A 27,034-nucleotide genomic window follows, 5' to 3' on the forward strand; every position below is an offset into this window, starting at 1 on the left:
CAGTTGAAGGATTTCTTGTCTCATGGGGGCCCTCCCAAAGAAATAAGTGCTGACTTACATGTTTCTTTTCATCCTCTGAGGAGGTTTTACGAGCACAAGAATTACGGTGTTGTGGGGAGCATGTTCCCGGCTGGCTCCAGGCTGCACCTCTCATCCAGACCCTTACATGGTCGGCCACGTTACCCTGCCTGCCCCGCCCTCTGAGTGGGGAGTTCTGGCATAGCTTGCCTGAAAAGGCAATAAACAAAGTCCTGCCTGAAACTCTATGGCAAATACCACAATCAGCTCCCAACCACACAACAAACGCCCCTGGAATCGAACATAGAAAGTGACCCAAGAAGGCCAAGCCCTTGGCGAAGACTCCACTTAGGAGGCAGACCTGGAGCTGGGCCCTGAGAAACAAGTTGTAGGGTAAGGAGAGGCGAGAGCATTCAGGCAGGGGACTGGGGAAGCAAAAGCCAGAGGTGGGGATGAGATGCAGGTCTGGGGAGCAGTGAATATACCAGTTTGGGGCTGAAGTTCATGTGGGTAAACAGGAAGGTAGTACATCCAAGACAGCTGGGAGACAACCTCTACTGGAGCCACCCTTCTTAGGGCATGGGATGGGAGTGAGTTTAGTGCAGAAAATGCAGCTAAAGCTCAGTCATCCAACAAGTCCATTCTCCCTTATGCAGCCACCTCAGTCCTTAGTCCATTTCTGCAGAGAGTGTGGGCTATCAGATTCTCCCTTTTTCCACCAAAAGCAGAGAGATTCCCAAAAGAAGGACAGGAGGCAGCCGTAGCTTCGCAGGTACCCCCACCCAGCAGTCTTCCAGTATGTGGCTTGTCCTAACTATAGGAAGCTGGCTTTTTATTCTGAAATCCCTTCTGTGGTCCTGCTCTGCTACTTCCCTTTCTTGGCCACCAACTCCTGGCAGCACCGGCTGTTGAACCAACCAATCCTGAAACTCCCACCTCCCCACTGAGGGGGAAAAAAAGCCCTCAACAAATGTTTTTATTCATCAAGCCAAGTTTACTTGGGTTTAGATTTTCTATTATTTAGAAATAAAGATGGTAATAATTATAAAGGTAAATATAATAGTGATAAAATTAATGTCTGAATGATTCAGTATATTCATATAGTATGGGGGCATTTACAAAATTATTCATGTGGGAAGAAAATTGGACAGCCGAGGACTGGATTATAGTAGGTGTTATTTGTCTGCTCTATATCCTGTATTTTATGAAACCATCTCTTCCTATTTTGCAGTAACCCGGCTCAGTCTCTGTGACTTGGGGTGGGGGGGTGTTCATCTCCCTCTGATAAGCCACCTAGTAAGCCTGTCTTTGGATTCCCCAATGTCCAGCGAGGAGCAGTGCACACAGGTGCTCACTGACCACCTAGTGACATGGACTACCTGGGCAGAGTTAATGGAGGTGGAAGTGAGACTTCTCTGAGATCCGTGGGCCATTCGGGACACTGGTGGGAGGGTGGCAGCCTAAACTGGTCATATGTCTTTGCTGACCCCAACTCATTTCTGATAACAGCAGCGTCGTCGTTCTCGCCTAGCCGTGCACGGAACATGCCTTGGAGTCTGTTGGAGTGGAAGGTGGGTTAATGTTACAGTGTTTTTTTCTGCTGGTGCTTCTGGCCAAAATCAGTGAAGACCTTTAAACCATTCTTTTGGCAGCACTCCCCCTCCGCCTTTAGTGAGGATGAGTTGTAAAACTTCATTCAGTATTCAGTCAGCACCTATTATGTGCCATGTGCTGGCAATAAGAGACATTATTCCCCCCCGCCCCGCCCCACAATGGTTCAAAGCTTAACCTGAGCATTACTGCTCTATCCCCAGATAATTCTTCTTCTTAACTCCCAGTCTCTACCACCTATTTTACCCCTATTCCTAGGAGAAACCCTTTGGCCAATAAGAAGACACCAGACTAGACAGATCTCCAGACAGGAGGGGACGCAGGTTAACTACCACCTCAGAAAAAAAACAACTCGCTGTGGATTCCACCTGGCCCTAAGATTCCTCTAACACTAGAGGGCAGTCAGGCCCCATAGACCTAAGGAGGTCGGTCCAAGTCTGAATGAGCTCCATGTGCCAGCATCCTCAGACTGTCCACCTGGAGATGAAGAGCTGGCACAGTAAAATAACTCCCAGAGATCCATGTACTTAGAAGGTAAGAACATAGGCTTGTTTTGGATAAGAGGCAGATGAGAGTTTGGATCTTGATTCCACCACCTGCTAGCTGTCTGAGCTGGGGAAAGTGTCTGAACATCTCAGAACTTTGATAAACTTATCCATAAGTGGGTTTCGTGAAATGATATATAAAGCACTCAGCACAAGATCCAGCTTATGGTAAATCTTCAATAACTGTTCGCTGCACTGTTTACTTTGCTCTGAAGAATAGCTTTCACTTAGTTCTGTACATTGCTATTTTATTTAAAGTCCAAACATCTCTTCCTAGGAAATGAGGTGGGGACACTCTTAGGAGATAATCTATGTACCAGGCACTATAGCAAGAGCCTTACAGATGATGCCACAGCAATCTGAATGAATGATCTCTATTTTATAGGCACAGAAACCAAGGATCAGAGAGGTTGAATAAATTCCCAGGTCACACGGTTACAAAGTGGCAGAACCTAGATTAGAAACAGATAGCTAGACTTCAAAGCTCTTAACCACCAGAGCAGGCTGTAGCAGTAGTGTTTTCCCAGAAGTTCCTGTATCTTAGCCCAAGGCAAGTTGTAAGGCAGAAGAAGGAGGTTGCCATAGCTACTAACTAGACCCCTTTTCAAGTAATCAGATCCTAGGTCTGCTCCAGTTTTGCAAGAGGAGATGCTTGTCTGGAAACTCTCCTCAACACCTGCCCCTGGAGGGAGCCGACTGCACCTGAATTATTTACAGAGTCCCTAGACATTTGATATAATGAGCAGGTGTGGATGCTTCTCCAACTTTCCCCCAAACATGCCTTTACTGACCCCCTTCCCCTCCCCCTAGTTGCCTATGAGGAAAAAGAAGCATCAGCCTTCCCACACTGTATGTGTGTCTACCTGCTTCATTCTCCATTCCAAAAATTATCTGTAAAGTGAACCATTTTCCTTGCAAATCTCAAAATAATGTTGGTTTGAGTTGAAATGGATGGTGTAAATAGGACCCTAGCTAGTAAATGGATAAATTTTTCTACTGATACACAGTTCCTTTTCCTCTATCCTAAGGTTATACAAGTCAAACCTAAAGACTGAGCTTGTCAAAAATATTCATTCTATGGATTTCAATTACATAAAGGAAAAAAAAAAACTATGCTTAGAAAAAAGACTAGAAGGAAATATGAATGTAAAGGTGGCACTTGGCCTATAGTTTTTATACCATAATAGCATATGGAATAACAAAATGGCAGTTATTAATAAATTCAGTGATTAGCGTCATGAGTTTTCTAGGGTCTGTTCCCCACTCACACATCCTCATGTGAGTGCTCACACGCACCCCTTGCCTGGACAATCCATCTATCGCTTCCTTTCTCTCCCTTCCTATTCATAGGCCAGTAGTGGGGTAACTGTGCAGCCTGAAACTGTCCTGGTAAAGAATTGCTTCCAGGTCTGTTCCTGATCCTCTCTATCTAGTCTGTGAGTCTGTGTTGTTTCGGCATCTTTTGTAGTACCCCAATTAGATTTTCATGTGAAATCAAACTGAATCCATTGAATCTTAATAGTATTTTAAGTATATATCTCTTTACAGTGAACTATTTGAAAACAATTAGCCATTAAAAACCTTGTTTGTAAAGAATATTGATTGACATGGGGAAGAGGCTCACTACAAAATGTTGAAGGAAAATACTTGGCTTTACCTCTATCCGTGGTTCCTCCATATCCACAGATTCAACCAACCATGGACTATGTAGTACTGTAGTATTTACTGTTGAAAAACATCTGTGTATAAGTAGACCTGCACAGTTCAAATCTGTATTGTTCAGAGGTCAACTGTAGTTATTCTGGGTCCAGGCCAGTAGGACTTCAGCCATATCTGTAATATTTTATCTTCCTTGAAAAAATATTTGAAGCACATATGGCAAAATTTTAAGATTTGGTCTTGATGGTGGGTGCAGTGATGTCTGATATATATATATATATATATATATACACATATATATATATTTTTTTATTTTATTTTATTTTATTTTTGCGGTACGCGGGCCTCTACTGTTGTGGCCTCTCCTGTTGCGGAGCACAGGCTCCGGACGCGCAGGCTCAGCGGCCATGGCTCACGGGCCCAGCCACTCCGCGGCATGTGGGATCCTCCCGGACCGGGGCACGAACCCGCGTCCCCTGCATCGGCAGGCAGACTCTCAACCACTGCGCCACCAGGGAAGCCCAATGTCTGTTGTATTAATTTCTCTGTTTGAATTCTTTCATAATTAGAAAACAACAGTGAAAAGATATTTATTGTTCATATTGACATCTCAACCAAGTTATTTTTGATCAAATTTTCTTGTATCCCTCTTATAATGCCTGGAATAATGTAGGTAAATAATAAGTATTTTCTTTTTGAAAAGAAAAGAAAATAAGAAAAAACTTGGCTTTAATAGTTAAAATTTCCCAATTATAATATATATATATTTGGTTAGGAAGAAGACTGGAAGAAAATGTATCAAAATATTATGAGTGATTCTTTTTATATTTTTATTGAAATATAGTTGATTTACAATGTTATATTAGTTTCAGGTATACAGCAAAGTGATTCAGTTATATATATATATATATGTGTGTGTGTGTGTGTATGTGTAGACATATATATATATACACATACACATACATACACACACATATATATATATATTCTTTTTTAGATTATTTTCCATTATAGGTTATTAAAAGATATTGAGTATATAGTTCCCTGTGCCATACAGTAGGTCCTTGTTGGTTATCTATTTTATGTATAGGAGTGTGTATATTTTAATCCCAAACTCCTAATTTATCCCTCCCGCATCTTTTCTCCTTTGGTAACCGTAAGTTTGTGTTCTATGTCTGTGAGTCTATTTCTGTTTTGTAAATAAGTTCATTTGTGTCAGATTTTAGGTTCTACATATAAGCAATATCATATGATATTTGTCTTTCTCTATCTGACTTACTTCACTTAGTATGATAATCTCCAGGTCCATCCATGTTGCTGCAAATAGCATTATTTCATTCTTTTTTATAGATGAGTAATATTCCACTGTGTATATGTACACCACATCTTCTTTATCCGTTCATCTGTTGATGGACATTTAGGTTGCTCCCATGTCTTGGCTATTGTAAACAGTGCTGCTCTGAATGTTGTTGGGGGGGGGGCAGTGCATGTATCTTTTCGAATTAGAGTTTTCTCTGGATATATGCCCAGGAGTGGGATTGCTGGATCATATGGTAACTTTATTTTTAGTTTTTTAAGGAACTTCCATACTGTTCTCCATAGTGACTGCACCGATTTACATTCCCACCAGCAGTGTAGGAGGGTTCTTTTTCTCCACACCCTCTATTGTGAGTGATTCTTACTGAGTAGTGGGACTAATAGTGAGTTTTACTCACCATTATACTTTTCTGTTTTCCAAAGTTTCTGTTTTACTACTTGAAATATTTTTTGAATATTTTTCTTATTTTCATAGCTACTGATATTTATTCCTGAGGGAAATTAGTGGTATGATGGTGAAAATAAAATTTGTGATAAGAATCTTTTAAATCTAGAGAGGCTTCTTTTTCCATTCCATCCCCCTTTGCAGTCTGTCTTGCAGAGAAGAAATCAAGGCTCAGGGGGCTAAGTCCTGGAACTGGGCCTCTGCCCTGTAGGGGGATTGTGGCCTCAGGGGAGACACTGGACTAGTCAGCTCTAGGGCGCCTCCAGCCCCTGGCTCCCAGTGCGTCTGCGCTGTGTTGCTGCGCCGGTTTCACCCCCATGCTTACAGCCCTCCCAAAGCCAGGGAACGTCAGAAAGCCATAAAGTGTTTCTGCTCCAGGTCCTTCACTGAACTCGAGTTTTCCTTCTCTAACGCACAAATAAGGCTACATCTCTGACTCTGTGTTGCCAGATTCTGTTTCAATGCATACAATTAGATGGTAAATAATTCAAGAGAACGGAAACTGGCAAAGTGGTGTGTGATGTCCAAATACTATCTTGTTTACCCTCTGGTGTAAACTTCAGGCTCATCAGCAAGTCGGAGCCCCAGGAGTGGGTAAAATGTGCAAACACAGGAATCTACCTCTTTCCATTCCCTCCCAGCTTTGAATATTGTTGAGGATAAGAATGCAGTTTCCCAGTGTGATTAAAGTAAAACAGCATGGCTTTGGCAGACAGATTCGGCTGACTTCTCAGGTAAGTCTGAAGTTCCTCCCATGGTGAGCTGGGTGTCCAGAATCTAAAAGCATCCACTTCTCCTTGTAGTGAGGATTCGTGATCCAAAGCTGAGGTCTCAGCAATATTATCATGCATCCTCCCTCTCTTCCTTCTGTGCAGTGAGGGAGATAACCTTTCACCAGGCTCTTCTGAACCTGCCTGTCATTAAAGAAGCAGTCTTAGTTAAGATTCTTTGAGTTACAAGTAACATAAACCACCTCCACCTTGCCTAAGAAGAAAAGGCTAATGTATTATATGGACACAGGGTGCCTCATAAAGCCCGAGGGCAAAAATATTAGAGCTGGCCCACCCTTTCAAGAGACTGAAACTAGCTCAGGCACAAAAGAGAAATTTGTGCCTCAGGTTAGCAAGCCACAGCAAGAGCGAGTGACTGGAATCAGGGATCCCAATATCCCCTCAGCGCTCCTACGCCTCTCCTTTCTGCATGAGGGCTTTATTTCCTCCTGCTGGAAACTGGCATCTTCCATGAGCATGGGACATAGCCAGTGGGAGCTTCCAGACTTATTCTCACAGCTTTGTTTCACCCGCCCCACCCCCCGCCCCCGACCAACCACAACAATAAAAAGGCTCTCGGCTCCCAGTTCCAGTGCAGAAGGACTCTAGTTGGTCTACTTGGGCCACCTGTCCCCCCTGTAGTGCAGATGTAGAGGAGGGGCCGTGGCATGGTCTGGGTTGATTCAGCCATATATACCTGTATAACCATGCCATGGTTACATCTTGAGATAATTTCATAGGACTTCCTCTTCTGGTAGGATGTAGTATGTAGCAATAATCCAGTGTTCCTGTTGGGACTAGAAAAAACGGAATAAATTACAAAAATCATATTTTTAAAGGCATTGGAGAGGTATAGCAGCAACAAAGACTAATGAATTAAAATTCTGGAGAGGAAAGAGCCTTTTCTAAATGAGCTGATAATCTCTGACCATTTTCTTACCTGGGTATATTTGCCAAATCACAGCTTGACCCGGGCATAAGGCCTTTATTGGGACAAATAGAAACTGGCAGAGCTTTTGATGATCCATGTGATCTGGCATTGGAATCTAGAGGAGCTCTAAACACATGGCCAGTTTTCCCCATGTAACATTTGCTGAATTCTGGGATGCAGCAGGAGAGGCTGGGCTAGAAGTGTCTCATAGCAGAGGGAAATTTCCCACAGACTTGCAGTAGGTAGGAAACAAAGTCCTATTAGAGGGACGAGGGCTGCATCAAACATGACGGCTGTCCCCTCAAGACATTTGCTAAATTTTGAAACTGTGTGGGGCAAGAAACCAAAGAGCCTGAGCTCCTAAGAACAGAATTGAATCTTCCACAGGCTCTCAGGGTTGAGAAGACAGAGACCCACCATACTGTCAGTCAAAAGCTTGAGTGGGCTCCCTCCAAGGAACAAGATGACCCAACGTTGGACTGGGACTAATACAACTACCATCCAGCCCCAGCGCAGCTGAATCCCTGACTACATTGAGATGATCTGTCCCTCACCCCATCTGAGAGGGACTTCCCTGGAGGTCCAGTGGATAAGATTCCGTGCTTCCTACCAAACGTAAGGTAGATATAGTGGGAAGCAGCCGCATAGCACAGGGAGATCAGCTCGCTGCTTTGTGACCGCCTGGAGGGGTGGGATAAGGAGGGTGGGAGGGAGGGAGATGCAAGAGGGAAGGGATATGGGATCATATGTATATATATAACTGATTCACTTTGTTATAAAGCAGAAACGTAAAAAGAAAAAAAAAAGATTCCGTGCTTCCACTGCAGGGGGCGCAGGATCCATCCCTGGTCAGGGAACTAAGATCCCGCATACCGCGCGGAGCAGCCAAAAAAAAAAAAAAAGAGAGAATCATCACTGGAGGAAAATATCATCTACAACCTCTGTGGTTCTTTTATATAATTATGAGACATGCAGAGAGCAGGGAAATATAACTAATAATTAAGAGAAATAGCAGAGAATGGAAGCAGACCCACAAATGATTCTGACATTTAGGTTAGCAGACAAGGACTTTATAATAAGTATTATAAGCATGTGAGAGAAAATATAGAAAATGAAAAGAACACAATATATGAAAAGGTAAAGAATTTCAGCAAAATTGAAATCTATAAAAAAAGAATCAAATCGACATTCTAGAACTGATAAATGCAATATCTGAAATTAAGAACTCACTAAATGAAATGCTTCCTTACCAGTTGGTAAATACCTACTGGCCCAAGCCTCCTGAGTTCCTTATCCTCCACCTCCATGGCTATCTGGCCCTCCCTGGACCATCCTGGAGTTCCCCATGATCCAACAACTAAAGAGTTCATTGCTGACCCAGCCAGGGGCTTCCAGGACCCTGCTTTACCACTGCTGCAAATATCCCTTCTGATTGGTTGGTGTCTGTGCTTTCCTATTTGTCAACTACTTTGATGTCACTCCTTGGTACTGTCATTGAAAGTCCTCACCAGAACCAAATGATTGAAGTTGGGGAGAAGGAATCCCCCAAAGGGGGCGATACCAGAATAAAAGGAAAAGTGGAAGGACATAAAAAGGGATGTTTGTTCACTATGAGGCTCACTCATAGAGCCAGAAATCTGGAACTGAAGGCTGCTATTTGCTGAATTTACATTCTAATTTTCCTCTCCACCATGGCCAGGGAGAATGGAGTGAACTGTGGAGAGGAGACCAAAGGAGGTTGGTCCTCTCCATAGCAACGAGGTTGCTATGTTGCTTGGTCTCTGGAATCTGATTGTCTGGTAGCTCCCACACTAGTTCATCTCATGAATTGCCCAGGATAGCTGTAGAGACTTGAGTTCCTCAAAGGCAAAATAATCTGGTGAGAACTAACTGCCTTTCATAGTGTAGGGCAAGAGAGCAGGATTTAGAAACAGACCGTTCTGGGTTCAGATCCCACACCTGCCATTAGCTGGTTGTTTGACCTTAGGCAAGTCGCTTTGCCTCTCCTATTTGTCTCACACGCTGGTAGCAGGCACTGTTGGTTAACTGCCTAACAGTTTCCTCCCTTCTTTGCTGAAAATGGCCTCTTTTTTTTTTTTTTCTTCCCAGAGTGTTTCACCTCTTTCCCTCTCAACTCAGGAGTGAGTCATGCTTGGTCTAGGCCCATTGTAGTAATTCTACTCCCTGGGCAATGGTTGGATTAAACATGTGTGTATGATGACCCAGTTCTGGCCATTGAGGTGAGAGGGGTGATCAACCAGAAGCTTCTTGGAAAGCTTTTCTTGTACTTAAAAAACAGATACAAGGGGATTTCCCTGGTGGTCCAGTGGTTAAGAATCTGCCTTCCAATGCAGGGAACATGGGTTCGATCCCTGGTCAGGGAACTAAGATCCCAAGGGCCCCTGGCCCACTAAGCCTCCGCTCCGTGACCAAGAACCTGCACATCACAAAGATAAGATCCCGTGTGCCGCAACTAAAACCCAACACAGCCAAAAATAAATAATTAAATATTAAAAAATAAATAAAAATTAAAAAGATATACAAAGAAGAGACCATCCCTCTGCTAAACATTGTCATGTTCAACTGGATGCCTGGAAATTCAGCAGCTATTTTAGTCATGAGGTGCTAGCCTAGAGACCCAAGCCAAATGAGCAAAAAGATGGAAAAAACCTGGGTCCCTGATGACATTATCAAGCCTCTGATTTAACCAATCCTGAAGCCGCCCTTGCTAGGGACTTCTTATTACATATAAAATAACTAATTCCCTTACATTTAAGCTCTTATGAGTTTGAGATTTCGCTTACGTAGAGTCAAAATCTTCCTGATGAATTCAGGGTTGTTACTGAGGATTAGATTAAGTCATATAATTTAGGTAAAGCACTTAACATAGTTCCTGGTATAAAAAGTGCTCAGGGCTTCCCCGGTGGCACAGTGGTTGAGAGTCCACCTGCCGATGCCGGGGACACGGGTTCGTGCCCCTGTCCAGGAAGATACCACATGCCGCGGAGTGGCTGGGCCCGTGAGCCATGGCTGCTGAGCCTGCGTGTCCGGAGCCTGCGCTCCGCAATGGGAGAGGCCACAACAGTGAGAGGCCCACGTACCGCAAAAAAAAAAAAGAATGATAGATATTATTTTTTTACCATGATCATCATCATTATTATTATTTTATTTTACCTTATTGCTTCAGCTCTGCTTATAGGCAGAGAAAATGTCTGGGATTTAAAGATGTGATGACAGGGATGGGGGTGTCAGTGGAAAAGAGGTGAATCCAGGTACTTTGGCTCCTCATCCAGTGGTCCTTCTAACAATGGTTTTAGTTAAGAGTTTTTGTTTGTTGGTATGTGTGCATAAGGCAATAGAAACTGGCATAGGTTAGCTCAAACTAATATACAATAAAATAGTTTTTTGAAGGCCAGTGAGTGTGTCACCTAAATGAAAAAAGAGATGAACAAAGAAGATTTAGACAAGGAAAGAATTAGGACAGTACCAGATACCTCTGCAGCCAGCATCCATGGATCATGTCATTGATGTGACTGTTTCAGAAGTGTTCAGCCTCTGCATCTCTGAGATGCAGAGATCTCAGATGAGAGAGTTTCAGCAAGGTGTCTGCCCTGTAATTAATCAACTATAGCCAAGATGCAGGGTCATATAGATGTTACTAACTGAGGAAGGTCACCCTTTGTTATCAGGACTCTTCTGAGAGAAGGGAGGACCATGGTGAGCCCAAGATGTGTCTCATGCTCCTGCATGTTCTTCCAAAACTGCAGGTTTCCACCAACTTTAAATGAAAAGCAGAAGCCCCAAGCCAAATTCTAAGCATGCTCAGAATTCAATAATGCCAAAGACAGTCTGTTTTCCATGATGACTGGGAAAGGAAGAGGAAAAATTTGGGCAAAGGACTAGACTGGACTGTGAAGTCTACATCTCCTTACTTAGGAGATACAAAAACTGACTTGGAATGTCTGAGCCAGAAGGACCAACGCTGCCCTGATATTTGCAAAAGTGCAAATATTTCCCCATGTACCGTATGTCTAAATGTTTAAAAGCTATAAATCAAGCTATATCCACCGATGTTCCATGCTCCCAGTCAGGCCTTTCTTTCCCCCTATAGCCCACTTCTCTGAGATGTGGAAGTTAAAGGAAGCAGCTTCTCCCTAGGTTGTTCCAGCTGGATGCCAGAGTCATATGTAGCATGGTCGTGCTGAGACAGGGCAGGGTAGAAGCTGGTCCTGGGCCCAGGACTCCTGGGTGGTGACTGGATGTACCCAGAATAGAGTTAAGGTGAGCAGGTCACCCTTTCCCCACACCTTACTTTTCAGTTTTGGATGCCTCCTGATACTTTAGATACCATCACAGCCAAGGAGCAGGGAGTGGGAAAGGAGGAATGAGCAGGAAGGTGGTTACTGGGGAATGAGTTCTGTCTAGACACGCATTTGGGTTGACTTGAGGGGCCAACTGTACACTAGAGCGGGCGCTCTTTCCCTGACTTCCCAGGGCAGAAGCTGTGATTCTGTCTTCTCATCCCCCACCCCTACCACACTCACTGGCAGCCTCAGACCTCATTCTCTGGCCTGAGAGGACCAGATGGGCCTACACACGTCCCCTCCCTTTATGACTCGATCACTCACTTACCTTTCAGAAAACTTTCCTATGAGAGACCAAAAGAAGAAAAAACACATTGTGTCTCAACATATATGATACGTGAGGCCAAGGGCAGGCCCCCTCTTCCCCTGGTCTGAGGGCAGTGCTAAGAAGGACCTGAGACATTATCTAGGAAGTTGAGTCCACAGAAAGTAAGAGCCTATCAAACTCTACTGGAGTTGGCCCAAAAGGGATCAGGAGCAGATCGGGGGCTCCCACAGTCCCCTTGGCCAATGACGGGATAGTCAGTAAGAATTATAACTTCATTGAACTCAAGCTCCTTAAATATGTTTAAACTCATGAGTTCATACAGCACTTTAAAAAAAAAAACAACACCTCATTTGTCATCTTTTGAAGGCTACTCCAGGAATCAGCCTGTTATTTTGAAACTGGTAAATAAAGGGAAAGAAAGAGTGTTTATTCTGCAATCCCTTTTCCAACTGTATGTCAGGATAGCCAAATTGTTGGTGAGGGGAAGTTTTTATAGAAATATGCCAGCTAATAAATTAAGAAGACATGAAGCTAAGAAATAAGGTTAGCATATCAACATTTTTACAACTGTTAATGAAATAATAGATCTAGGCAATGATCATCAATGGCTGCTAATGTGAAAAAAAAGGGCACTGGACTTCCCTGGTGGCGCAGTGGTTAAGAATCTGCCTGCCAGTGCAGGGGACACGGGTTCGGGCCCTGGTCCAGGAAGATCCCACATGCCGCAGAGCAACTAAGCCCGTGCGCCACAACTGCTGAGCCTGTGCTCTAGAGCCTGCGAGCCACAAATGCTGAGCCTGCGTGCCACAACTACTGAAGCCCTCACACCTAGAGCCTGTGCTCCACAACAAGAGAAGCCACCACAATGAGAAGCTCGCGCACCACAACGAACAGTAGCCCCCGATCGCCACAACTGGAGAAAGCTGGAGCACGGCAACAAAGAGCCAACGCAGCCAAAAATAAATAAATAAATATTTTTTAAAAAGCCCTTTCAAAAAAAAAAAAAAAAGACATTATATGTCTCCTGATGGAAATACAAAAAACTACCTATGAAGAATTCTTAACAAGCAACAACAACAAAAAACCTGAACCATCACAAGTAGTCTTTTGATCTAACTACCAGTTTGTAGGAAATACAAGGTTCATGTTAAATGATATGATGGAGAGGCAACCAGCAACATCCCCTGTGGAAAACCCTACGACAAGAGACCTGGCCCCTGCAAAATGTAAATCACAAGCAGAATGTGTGTGTGTTTGTATGGTGAGTCTAGATTAAACAAAACTTAATATACATATCACCCAATTGCGATATGTATTTTATTTTATTATTTTTTTTTTTCTTTTTGCGGTATGCGGGCCTCTCACTGTTGTGGCCTCTCCCGTTGCGGAGCACAGGCTCCGGATGCGCAGGCCCAGCGGCCATGGCTCACGGGCCCAGCCGCTCCGCGGCATATGGGATCCTCCCAGACCGGGGCACGAACCCGTATCCCCTGCATCGGCAGGCGGACTCTCAACCACTGCGCCACCAGGGAGGCCCTATTTTTTATAGAAGTGTAGTTGATTTACAATGTTGTGTTAGTTTCAGGTATACAGCAAAGTGATTCAGTTATGTATATATACCTACTGTATAGCACAGGGAGCTATACTTAATATTTTGTAATATGTCTATGGCCTATTTCTGTTTTGTATGTAAGTTCATTTGTATCTTTTTTTTTTTTTTCTTGCTGCACTGTGCAGCTTGTGGGATCCTAGTTTCCCGAACAAGGATTGAACTCGGGCCACTGAAGTGAACGCACCAAGTCCTAACCACTGGACCACCAGGGAATTCCCGAGTATCATTTTTTTTTAATTTTACATATAAGCGATATCATGTGATATTTGTCTTTCTCTGTCTGACTTACTTCATTTAGTATGATAATCTCCAGGTCCATCCATGTTGCTGCAAATGGCATTGTTTCATTCTTTTTATGGCTGAGTAATATTCCATTGTGTATATATATACCACATCTTCTTCATCTATTCCTCTGTTGATGGACATTTAGGTTGCTTCCATGTCTTGGCTATTGTAAACAGTGCTGCTATGAACACTGGGGTGCATGTATCTTTTTGAAATAGGTTTTCTCTCAATATATGCCCAGGAGTGGGATTGAAGAATCATATGGTAGCTCTGTTTTTAGTTTAAGGAACCTCCGTACTGATCTCCATAGTGGCTGTACCAGTTTACATTCCCATCAACAATGTAGGAGGGTTCCTTTTTCTCCACACCCTCTCCAGCATCTATTATTTATAGACGTTTTAATGATGGCCATTCTGACCAGTGTGAAGTGATACCTCATTGTAGTTTCGATTTGCATTTCTCTAATAATTAGCGATGTTGAGCATCTTTTCATGTGCCTTTTGGCCATCTGTATGTCTTCTTTGGAGAAATGTCTATTTAGATCTTCTGCCCATTTTTTGATTGGGTTGTTTGGTTTTTTTGATATTGAGCTGTACGAGCTATTTGTATATTTTGGAAATTAATCCCTCAGCAGTCGCATCGTTTGCAAATATTTTCTCCCATTCAGTAGGTTGTCTTTTCATTTTGTTTATGGTTTCCTTTGCTATGCAAAAACTTTTAAGTTTAATTAGTTCCTACCATTTGTTTATTTTTGTTTTTACCTACATTTCTCTAGGAGATGGATCCAAAAATATATTGCTGTGACCAATAGCAATCTTTAGATCCTAATTTATACAAACTCTAAAAAACATTTTTAGGATATAATCATGGAAATTTGAACACTGAATTTACATTAGATGATATTTAAGGAATTATTGTTCATTTTTTAGGTGTAATGATGTTGTATTTACAAAGTACTTATCTTTCAGGGTGACATATTGGAATATTTGTGGGTAGAATTATACAATGTCTGAGACTTGCTTCAAAATAATTTGTGAGCAGGTTTAGAAGTCAGTTGGGTGGGAGCATAAGAAAGCTAGATTGGCCATGAGGGATGATTCTTGGGTTCCCATGTTCCCATGGGTACGTGGGAATTTATTTTATGTTCTCTTTGCACTGTGTATGTTTGAATCTTAATGAGCACTTAGGAGGTACGTGCCAGCACTGAGGATCTTGAGATGAAGCAGGCACCATCCCTCCTCTAGAGTGTCTTACAGCCCGGTTCCCAAACTCTTATCACTGAGCACCTCTTCTGTTATTCTTTATCCTGGCAAGCCCCATGTTTAAATGATTCTGATCACTAAATAAAGGTATTATGTAATAATTTAAAAATACTATATCTTTGTATGATGTATATATATATATATATATATATATATATATATATATGTATACACACACAACGGAATATTACTCAACCAGAAAAAAGAATGAAATAATGCCATTCGTAGCAGCATGGATGGACCTGGAGATTTATCATACTAAGTGAAGTAAGGCAGACAGAGAAAGATAAATACCATATGGTATCACTTATAGGTGGAATCTAAAATATGACACAAATGTGTCATAAAAATAATATATTAAACAAAATAATTTTGGGATGGGGAAACACTACTACAAAATAGAAATAGACTCCAGACATAGAAAACAAACTTATGGTTACCAAAGGGGAAAACGGGGGATGGATAAATTAGGAGTTTGGGATTAACATATACACACTACTATATATAAAATAAACAACAAGGACAACATTGTAAAACAACTATACTTCAATAAATAAAAAAATAAAATACTGTATCGTTGGAGTGCTTTGAAATGTCCAAACATTTCTTCTTTTGTGGAGCCTAAAAGGGAGTCTTGGCTGGGAACCCCAAAGTTCTCCAGCTATAAAATTTTATGGAGGTGAAAATGAGGTAGACCAAGAGACTGCCAAGTCATCGGCTGGCAGAAGTGGGACTAGTGCCTAGTTCTCCTAAGTCCACTACTTTTTCCAGTGCATCGTCAGCTGAGCGTCGGAGGTGTTTTTGGAATATGTACATTATCTAGTTTGCTGTACTAGAAACAGTCATATATGAGCCTGTCACCTTTTTTTTTTTTTTTTAAGGCTCACCTATGCCAGTTTTTTCAATTTTCCCTCATAGATTTTATTTACTTGCCACCTTCTGGGACTATTCAAAGGCTGTCTGACACATTACCAGTTTGTTTCAAATTTCCCTCTATGACAGGTTTCTTAGCACTTATTTTCCTCACCCCTCTTCAGTTAAGAGTGGAACTAAGTGAAGAAGTCAAGCACAGTCAACTCTTGGTTATCTGGGGGCAGGTTGGCCAATTTTCTGTCAATCATGGTAAAAACGAAACAAAAACCCCCAGGGCCACCACATAATAGGCATAGAACGGCAATCAGTAGATGCCCCGCTGATTAACTTTGAAGTTAGAATGTCCCTCCTTTCACCAGTCCCACAGTGTGTGCAGGTTAGTTTACTGAGAAATGTCTATATGTGGGAGTTTAGTATTTTATTTCGGATGCTTGTCACAAACACTTTTACTGAAATTTTCCAGTGTTAAAGGGCACCTCAGTGATGCTTCAATTGCAACCTCTTCTCCATCAAAGAAGATTTTCCTGTCAAAATGGCAGAACCAAATATCCTCCCAAGCCTCTATCTAGCTGACAGTGTAGAGCCAGTAACCAACCTCAGTTGCCAGTGTTCTCATATTCAAGATTGAAATCTTTAAAAGTGCTTTTGGATGGTACTCTGGTCAACTCTTGTCTCTGTTGGGAATTATTTGGTTTCCTTCCTGAATTTCTATCAAGGAGAAAAAGAGGCTTGATCTGCCCCCAGCAAGAACAAGAAGTGGCTTTCACAGCAGCTGATTGGAATGGAAAACCAGGATCAGATCCACCTCCAAAAAACTTTCACGTGAAAAGGGATGAAGTTTCAGTTATCTGCTCCAATCCAAGAAGTTCCAAAAGCTTCTTGAAAATTCATAATTTCTTATTTAAATTAATGAAAGAAGAAACACGAACGATAAGTAGAGCCAACTTTTGTCATTGATACACTCAAGCGTCCAGGAGAGTCTTTGAACCCCAGTGTCACAGTTTAAGAGCTGAGTATAGGAGTAACTCTCAGAGCCATGAAAGTCCCTCAGGACAGGATGCTCCATCATCCCCCAGCCTGAGCGCTTGGCCTCAATTCTTTCTTCTGATGTTCCCAGGACACCTCACAAGTCAACCTACTTATCACCCTGCTTCCCTGATTTTCATGCTTTACCTCCAACCTAGAAACTCACAACTGCATATTATATAAGCTTAGCAAACTGGATATCAAAGAGAACTCCCCCCATTGGATAAAAAGCTATTTGGTACAAGACCTAGAAAAAAATCCTAATTAATGGCAAAATATTAGAAGGATTTCCATTAAAGTCAGGAACAAAACAGGCAACTCACTGTAGTGTACTAACACAGCGGACAAGGAAAGGAACGGGAAGCATACATATTGGTGAGAGGGAAAGAGAGCTTCCTCTTTCCCTTCAGTCCTCACTGCTGATGGCTTCCTTTCCAGTCTTGATTTTACCACTCAGTCTGTGGCAAGGAGTGATGGAAAATGGCCTGTAGCTTAAGATGCCTATGTGGTGATACAATTAGCACTTAACCGATTTTACTGTTACTAGGTTGATCATTTCCTCTCATCTATCTGGAGCCAAGGTAGGAGGCAGAATAGAAAAGGAAAATCAAAAAAAAAAAAAAAAAAAAGAACTTTACTAGAGTTTCCATGAGAGAAGACATGATGTAAGAAAGATAGGAGGAAAAACAAAAAGCAAGAATTGAACAAGAAGGACAAAAAAGAGAAACGGAGAATGGACATGTGGATGGATGGACAAGTAGCAAGGGGTAGGATGGAGAGGTAGAAGCCTGAAGTGGACAGTGAGCAGGAGAAAATGGGAAGAAATAAGAGCCAGGAAAACATCTGGACACAGGGCTTGAAGCCTTATCTTGACTGAAGGAGCTTGGGGGTGTCGGAGATGGAACTGGGTTAGCAGGAGGATTTGGCTGGGAAAGAAGTAACGTGCAGAGGCGTGGAGAGCTGTTAGGTCCAAGGTAAGGTTTGGGGAAACTCCAAGTCCTTAGAGATGTGCCAGGCACTCTGCTAAGTGGTTTACATCCACTGTCTCATTTAATTCAACCCTCACACTAACTCTGTTAGGTAGGTGCTCTTATTTTTTTCCCCTGTACAGATGAAGAAACTGGGGTTCAGAGAAATTAAGTATTTTGCCCAAGATCTGTCATTTAACAATAAGTGGGCTGGGATTCAACCTGAGGCTGCTGATTCTGGAGCCCTGGCTGGGTAACGTTCAGCTTCGCTTCTCCAAATTCTTATCTGGCTTGACCCAGTTTACCACCCAAGATTGGGTGTATTCAGGGTGGTATGGGAGGGGTTGCTATGCATTTTGTAGGTAGGGAAGAAAAATTTTCTCAGACTAGTGAAATTACAGATGCCAGTGCTCTAAAATCCACGTCAAAAGAGGAGCCTTTGGAGAAGCTGTGGTTAATTAGTCCGGAGGAGAGAAAGGTGGGACACTGGGTATTTGATGGACTGACTTGGAAGTGGTGGTCATCTCCAGAGTCATTCCAGAGAGGAGACCCATGGGTGTGACGGGGAGGTGATTACAGTTCAGTCTTGGGTCAGACTTTCAGTCAAGGCTTTTTCTAAAACTGGGATGAGCTGCTTCCGGCTGCCGAAGCTCCCCATTACTGAAGGTGTCCATCGTTCATTCATCCATTCGTACAGATTTCTGTGGAGGATCCACAATGTGCCATCTGTATTCTAGGGAGACAAATATGCTCACTACTCTTCTGGAGATTGCATTTTATTGGGGAAAACAGGCAATAAACAAATACAGAGACAAATAACTATATAAACTACTTATAAATCATGACATGGGTTATGAAGGAAATAAACAAGGGTCTGAGATAGGCAATAAGGGAGAAAACTGGAGTGGGTCTTGTGGGTGCTCCGCTGAGGGTTCTCTGGATCCCATCATGGTTACTGTGTGCCAGTCCCCCAGCATCTGTGCACTTTTGCTGTAAGAATTGACTCCTGTAACTTAGTTTCAAGGAGAGCCCTTGGGCCACTGGAGCTCTTTACCTGCATGCGCAGAGAGCAACCCCTAACTGCCCTTAGCCCAGGACTCAGTCAGTAGAGCAGGAGTGTGAAAGCCCAGAAACAACGTTCGGGGTGCGCTGCAGCCTTCTAGGCTTCTTCCTTTAGTGTCTTCCGCTTGCCTGTGCAGCTTCCCTTACTCCCTTACCAGTTTCTCCTGGGGCACTTTTAAAAATAAAACACTTGCTTATGAATTCTTGTCTTGGGGTTTGCTTCTGGGGAACTCAACCTAAGATGAGGAGAGAGTCATGATGTGATTGACATTTTAAAAGGCACCCTGGTTCTGGGGGAGAATAGACTGTGAGATTGCAAGCGTGGAAGTAAGGGGACCAGTTAGGATCCTAGCAGTCTTGGTGAGGGAAGAAGGCTTGCTCTAGGAGGATGCCAGGGGTGATACCAGGGAGAGGAGAAATTTTAGATCTCAACAAGAATCAACAAGGTTTGCTTGGAAATGACTGAAGGAAAGGGAGGAATCCAGAATGTCTCCTAGATTAGATGAGGAGATATAGGGATATTATGGATAGAAATCCCCTCATTGAGTGGGAAGTAGAACTAGGTGAATTCAAAGCCATGTATCCATTGGAAAATCCACTTGCAATGGCTTGATTTAGCAACCAAACAAAAGATGGGAGCTAGAGATGGCTACACATGAGAATAAACGTAAAAGCACAGGGAGTGTTCATAGACTGGCAGGTAGCTTGCAAAAATCATTAAAATAACTCAAATTTCGTTTGAGTTCCCTAATGTAGAGTGTTTCCATTTCATGCTCCTATGGTTCCCTACCCACTTGGATCCAGGCCATACCTGGCATTGTGACATGTGCTGGGCCTTTCTCTAGGAGGAAAGTGTGTGTGTGAGAATCATGCAGACTTTCTTGGTTTGGCTAATCCACGCTCTTGCTGTCTGATCACCTTGCCTTTTTAAAGAAAAGATGCTAACCTGCTGCTGTCATTGCTGTTGTTATTATTATTATTGCTAAGCACTTAGTATGTGCCCGGCATTTTGCTTATCGCTTTGCATATATAATCTCATTTACCCTTCACAACAACTCTTTCAGGTGGTGCTTTTGTATTCTATTCTCCTTTGGGGGCTGAAGCCATCACAGCTCAGCTACTTGCCCAAAGTCTGAGAGTGGCTAAATTGGGATTTGAACCAGAAGTCCCATTCCAGATCCTAAGTACTCAACCAGTATGATTAAACTGACTGAAAAAAAGAAAATACTCTCAGGGGAGCCTGAGCACTTCCTCCGCCTACACAAAACTCCAGTCATCCCAGGGCTTTGGGGCTGATTCATACTGTCCCACGCGCCACAGCCTCTCGGCATCCACGCCCACTGCCCTCTGTTCCTGTCCAATGCCAGCGTCCCAGTTCTTCATGGCACCCAGATAGCTCTGCTCTACAAAACAGACCTCCCTGATTTCTTCCTTGGGTTTCTAGTGAAGGATACAAGCTCTTGAAAAAGTCCGTCTCTCTGGGGTTCGGGAGTTTCCTTAGAGTCCATCCCAGAGTACCTTGCTTAGAGGCACTTAGATCCATTCAACTCATGTTTCCCAGCAACTGCTTTGTGCTAGACTCTGTGTCTGGCAATGAAAGAAGGAAAAAAAGTAAACAATCTGTATCTTTGGCTGTAAGGAAATCACAGTCAATGTCAAGCATGTTGTCTAAGCAACACATATCTAGAAAGCTGAATACTCCCAATTGTCTGGAGATTTCAAGGGCCTTTTCTAGTTTAAAGGGGGGGAGGGGGGCCCCCCAAAGCCAGAAAAGATTCCTGCCACACGTGAAAACAGCTTAAATGTCCAATAGTAAAGGGTAAGCTCACTGATATACTATTCCACAACACAAAACATTCTTAAAGGACTTAGAAAGAATTCTGAATCACATGGGTTTCATAATATATTTTTGTGAAGTGAAAAAAAAAGTCATATAACATTTTGCAAATAGTGACGCCATTTACATGAAAAAAAGATACATGGTGTGCATGGTTAATAGTGATTATCTCAAAATAGTGAAATTCCTGGTGGATTTTGTTTTCTTCTTATGATTGGCTTGAAAGTTTTGATTTTAAAATAATTTATTTAGAAGCCTATCTGCAAAGACTACATACTGTATCATCCCAACTATATGACATTCTGGAAAAGGCAAAACTATGGAGACAGTTAAAAGATCAATAGTTGGGACTTCCCTGGTGGTGAAGTGGTTAAGAATCCGCCTGCCAGTGCAGGGGACACGGGTTCGAGCCCTGGTCTGGGAAGATCCCACATGCCACGGAGCAACTAAGCCTGTGCACCACAACTACTGAGGCCGCACGCCTGGAGCCTGTGCTCTGCAACAAGAGAAGCCACCGCAATGAGAAGCTCACGCACCACAATGAAGAGTAGCCCCGCTCACCGCAACTAGAGAAAGCCTGCAACACAGACAAAAACAAACAAACAAACAAATAAATAAATAAAATTTTAAAATAAATCAGTGGTTGCCAGGGGTTTGGGTGGAGGGAGGGAGTAGGGAGGGAGAAATAGGTAGAACAGGAAGGATTTTAGGGCAGTGAAACTACTCTGTATGATATTGTAATGATGGATACATGTCATATATTTGTCAAAACCTATAGATTATACAACACAAAGAATGAACCCTTTTGTAAACTATGGACTTTAGTTAATAAGAATATATCAATATTGGCTCAGTTGTAAAAAATGTACCATACTAAGGCAAGATGTTAATAATAGGGGAAACTGTGTGTATGCTGGGGGGCGGTGAGAAGGTATATGGCAGCTCCCTGTACTTTCTGCTCAATTTTTCTGTAAACCTAAAACTGTTCTAAAAAATAGTCTATTAATTAAAAAACCAATCTATTCTATATTTCAAATGTGCAGAAAAATACAGAGAATATAGCGAACACATTTATTCACCACGCAGATTTAATAAGCCTTAAGATTTTGCCATATTTGTTTTAGATTATTGTTTAAAGAAATAACAAATTACAGAAACAAAGCCTCTTTGTATCACTCCCATTTAATTTCAACCTCTTTCCTCCCTCACCAAAGAAAATTCCTTCCACCCATTTTTCTATACTGTTTTTTTTTTTCTTTTGCGGTACGCGGGCCTCTCACTGTTGGGGCCTCTCCCGTTGTGGAGCACAGGCTCCGGACGCGCAGGCTCCGCGGCCATGGCTCACGGGCCCAGCCGCTCTGCGGCATGTGGGATCTTCCCGGACCGGGGCACGAACCCGTGTCCCCTGCAAAGGCAGGCGGACTCTCAACCACTGCGCCACCAGGGAAGCCCTGCAATTTATCTTTTTATGAATCTTACCTAAAAAAATATTTGTGTTGATACATGAAGCACTAGTTCATTTATTGTAACTGCTGTAGAGTGTTCCATCTTTTGGATATACCACAATAATGAAAAGTTTTAAAATAATGTTTTGGAGCATATGTAGATATAGGGAAGTACTCAAGATATTAGTGAGAAAAAAAACTTTACTTACAATATGACAGGGCTTCCCTGGTGGCGCAGTGGTTAAGAATCCGCCGGCCAATGCAGGGGACGTGTGTTCGAGCCCTGGTCCGGGAAGATCCCACATGCCGTGGAGCAACTAAGCCCATGCACCACAACTACTGAGCCTGTGCTCTAGAGCCCACGAGCCACAACTACTGAGCCCGCGTGCCACAACTACTGAAGCCCACACACCTACAGCCCGTGCTCCACAGCAAGAGAAGCCACCACAGTGAGAAGCCCGCGCACCACAACCAGTAGCCTGCGCTCCCTGCAACTAGAGAAAGTCCACGTGCAGCAACAAAGACCCAACGCAGCCATAAATAAATAAATAGATAGACAGATAGATAAATAAATAAATAAATCTGTTAGGAAAAAACTTTACTTACAGTATGACACAAAACACATACATACAAAATAAAATGCTGCAATGGCAAATATAAAAACGTTAACAGTGTTACTTTTGGATTGTGGGATTATAGATAGTTTTTCATATTTCATAAACCTTATACAGTGAATAAGCATTGATTTTATAATTTTTTAAAAAGTAAGACTAAAAGCATGCAGTTCTAAAAAGTAAGACTAAAAGCATGAGTTTGAGCTATGTATCCCACAAAATTACCCCCTCCCTCCCCACCTGTGTTCGTAGAGCCCCCGGACACTGTAAACTGCCCTGCCCCGTGTCACCCCGTCCTCTCACAGGTGGGCAGCAACTGGCCCTGTGGCTCCTGTCCCAGTAGCCATATCCTCCTGATCACCAACAATGAGCTGGTTTCTGATGCCTGACACCCGCAACGCAATTATGGGATTGGCTATAATTATGCTTGCAGCAGTATTATAGGATTGGATATAAATATACTTGCTACATGTTAAGAGAGTTTATTTCTGTTCACAGTTTACCATCTGCCTGCAGGGGCACAGTTTACCCCTTGCTAGCGGAGAGGCGGAAGAGCACTGTCAAAGCCAGAGGTGAAACAGGAGTCAGATTGGAAGCTTTGAATAATCAACCTTGAAAAATCATCTCCACGTGTGTGATGGAGCCAGAGTGTCAGGAATCACAGGAATGGGGCAGCAGGTTTTACCAGGTCTGTGTTGTTCTTTTGCTGCTCTGAGTGTGGAATGGAGCTCATTCAGGCTCGCGCAGAAATTCCTAAGTCACAGCACTCCTGAGGTACACACATTCCCCACCTTCTGCCTTGACCTCCCTCTCCAGCTCAAGTCCTACATCTCCACCTGTCTGATGAGTGGTTCCATCTTCCTGTCCTACTGTATCACCAAACTAAATTCAGAACGATTTCTTCTTAGACGCTCAAATTTCGTCTTTATCCTGACTCCTCTATTTCTCTTAATGACAGCACCATGATCCTAGTCATCTGGGGGGGGGGCGGAGTCATCTTTGGTAACCTTTCACTTAGGACCTTGTATCTAAGCAGAAGGCAAGTTGTGCCATGTCTTCCTTTAGGAATTCAGTTCCCAGATCTAGCACAGTTCCTGGCTCTCAGTGGTGAATATTTTTTGAATGAATGAACGAGAAGATGAACGAAATGTTTCTTCTTTTCCATTGCCCATGGTCACCTCCCAGCCTTTATTACCTCACACCAGGACTACTGAAGTAACCTCTCAACTGGTTGTTCTGCCTTCCGTCTTTCTCAGCTTCAGTCCATCCTGCTGTTGCCACCTGACGGGTTGTGCTTACATGCCACCTCCATCACACCACTCCCCTGTTTAAAAGCTTTTGGTGACTCCTCACTGGCTACCAGATAAAATTCAAGATCATGACCTTAGCTTCCAAGGACACTACACTCTAGCCTCAATTAATATCTCTAGCTTTTTGCTTAAAACTACTCACATTCCTGGGCTTCCTGGTGGCAGAGCGGTTGAGAATCCGCCTGCCAATGCAGGGGACACGGGTTTGAGCCCTGGTCCAGGAAGATCCCACATGCCGCGGAGCAACTAAGCCCATGGGCCACAACTACTGAGCCTGCGTGCCACAACTACTGAAGCCCACACGCCCAGAGCCGGTGCTCTGCAACAGGAGAAGCCACCGCAATGAGAAGCCTGCGCACTGCAACGATGAGCAGCCCCCGCTCGCCACAACTAGAGAAAAGCCTGCACGCAGCAACGATGACCCAACGCAGCCAAAAATAAATTAATTAATTAAAAAAAAAAACTACTTACATTCCTATACGCTCTGTACTCTTCTCATGAATCTTGGACCCCAATTCCTGCAGGACACACCCCCTTAAGGGGTTAGATTTTATGTTAACCTGTCCCTTCCCCACTTGCCTGAGCCAAACCATTTCAGTTAGGCCCCCCAAGGGCCAAATGGGCTACCAAACAGACAGAGCATGAGACCCTGCCAGGCAATGTCATGACACTGTGGAAAAGGCCTGATTGGAATAAAAAGTAGGTTATAAAACAGCATGTATCACACGGAATTTTTTTTTAAACAACTTTATTGGAATATAATTGCTTTACAATGGTGTGTTAGTTTCTGCTTTAAAACAAAGTGAATCAGCTATACATATACATATACATATATCCCCATATCTCCTCCCTCTTATGTCTCCCTCCCACCCTCCCTATCCCACCCCTCTAGGTGGTCACAAAGCACTGAGCTGATCTCCCTGTGCTATGCAGCTGCTTCCCACTGGCTAGCTATTTTACATTTTGTAGTATATATAAGGCCATGCCACTCTCTCACTTCGTCCCAGCTTACCCTTCCCCCTCCCTGTGTTCTCAAGTCCATTCTCTACGTCTGCATCATTATTCCTGTCCTGCCCCTAGGTTCTTCAGAACCCTGTTTTTTTTTTAGAGTCCATATATATGTGTTAGCATATGGTATTTGTTTTTCTCTTTCTGACTTACTTCACTCTGTATGACATCCACCTCACTACAAATAACTGAATTTCGTTTCTTTTTATGGCTGAGTAATATTCCATTGTATATATGTGCCACATCTTCTTTATCCATTCATCTGTCGATGGACACTTAGGTTGCTTACATGGACTTATTTTTAAAATAATTCTGCATGGTGGGAGAAATTTTGCAAGATAAAAATAAAATTTATTAGAGATGATTTAAAAGTTTTTCTTGGGACTTCCCTGGTGGCTCAATGGTTAAGAATCCGCCTGCCAATGCAGAGGACACGGGTTCGAGCCTGGTCCGGGAAGATCCCACATGCTGCGGAGCAACTAAGCCCGTGTGCCACAACTACTGAGCCTGTGCTCTAGAGCCCGTGAGCCACAACTACCGAGCCCACGTGCCACAACTACTGAAGCCAGCGCACCTAGAGCCCGTGCTCCGCAACAAGAGAAGCCACCACAGTGAGAAGCCTGCGCACAGCAACGAAGAGTAGCCCCCGCTAGCTGCAACTAGAGAAAGCCCACGCATCAACGAAAACCCAATGCAGCCAAAAATAAATAAAATTAAATTTAAAAATATATATATATACTAAAAAAATGAAACGTGTGTGGCCAACGTATTAAAAAAAAGTTTTTCTTTTTGCTTATCAATGGTTTCCAATTTTTTCACAATGATCATATCTTCCTAATAGACTGTTTAAGGGAAAATAAACTTAGTGGCTCAAGAAATTATGGAATTAAAAAAATCACTCTATATTTTGTGTTTTATAAATGTGAATTACTAAGACAATCCTTTTGTGATTTGCTCTCTTGGAAAGTTCATAATGCTGTTCCTTGCTAATTACATCACCTGTTACAGAGGATGGTTTAGAAACACAGAAGTTAGCGTTTTCTTACAAAACTGAAAGTCCCCACTTCTCACACATGTTGGCTGCCCAGGCCCCTCATTCACAGCTGCCAAATCTTGGCATTTACAAACCCCTGGGCACAGGAAACCCTGGGTTAGGGAGTTCTCCTGGCCTGGCCCACAGAGGCTTAGACAAGAATTGCCACAGAAGCATCAAAACAATAGAATGTGATGTCGTGGGCATCCCAGGGGGGAAATAATGCTAGTCTGAAATGCATTTTTGCATCATTGATTCTCCCTGCTGATTGAGCCCTGTTTATCTCATTTGGCAAATCAGCCTCAAAGTGCATGAACTATTTGTGCCTCATTAGTTTCCAATAGATTGATTTTGCTAGGGTTGCGAATTGGCCGTCTTGCATTGCAGCCCGCAGGAGCCAGCTCTGGCTCAGCCTCAGGGCACAGGCACATAGAACAGCAGCAGCCCCTGCAGTGCGGCCACCAGAAAGAGACTGAAGGGCTGTTCTACGGCCACAAGGACAGCAGTGCCTTAAATCTTTCCCGGAACCAGGTAGGATAAAATAGGGACATATAAGAAAGCAAACAAGGGCCATCTCTGCTCTCTTTTCTTTCTCTCTCAACGTACATACTCTATTTGGCACCTCCCTCCTCTTGCCCCCAAATCCCCCCACTCCCAACCTTAAGCCCCTCTTCAAAAGTAAGAAAAATAAAGATAACATTAAAGAAAAATTAAAATAAATAAAATTGATGACCAGTTTATAAAACAGTGAGTGCTGAACTACTTACAATA

The 27,034-nt window shown here is 43.0% G+C and overlaps 1 long non-coding RNA gene across 1 annotated transcript; it reads left to right on the forward strand.

Annotated features, from left to right (window-relative positions):
- Nucleotides 1-1,526: 1,526 nt before the first annotated feature.
- LOC308621217 lies at nt 1,527-25,982 on the forward strand. Its single transcript, XR_014016428.1, has 3 exons — nt 1,527-1,589; nt 1,888-2,163; nt 23,411-25,982. It is a non-coding gene; the product is annotated as an uncharacterized lncRNA (long non-coding RNA).
- The last annotated feature ends 1,052 nt before the right edge of the window (nt 25,983-27,034 follow it).

The sequence above is a fragment of the Mesoplodon bidens genome (assembly GCF_964165515.1).
Source record: "Mesoplodon bidens genome assembly, chromosome: 1".
Lineage (NCBI taxonomy): Eukaryota > Metazoa > Chordata > Mammalia > Artiodactyla > Ziphiidae > Mesoplodon > Mesoplodon bidens.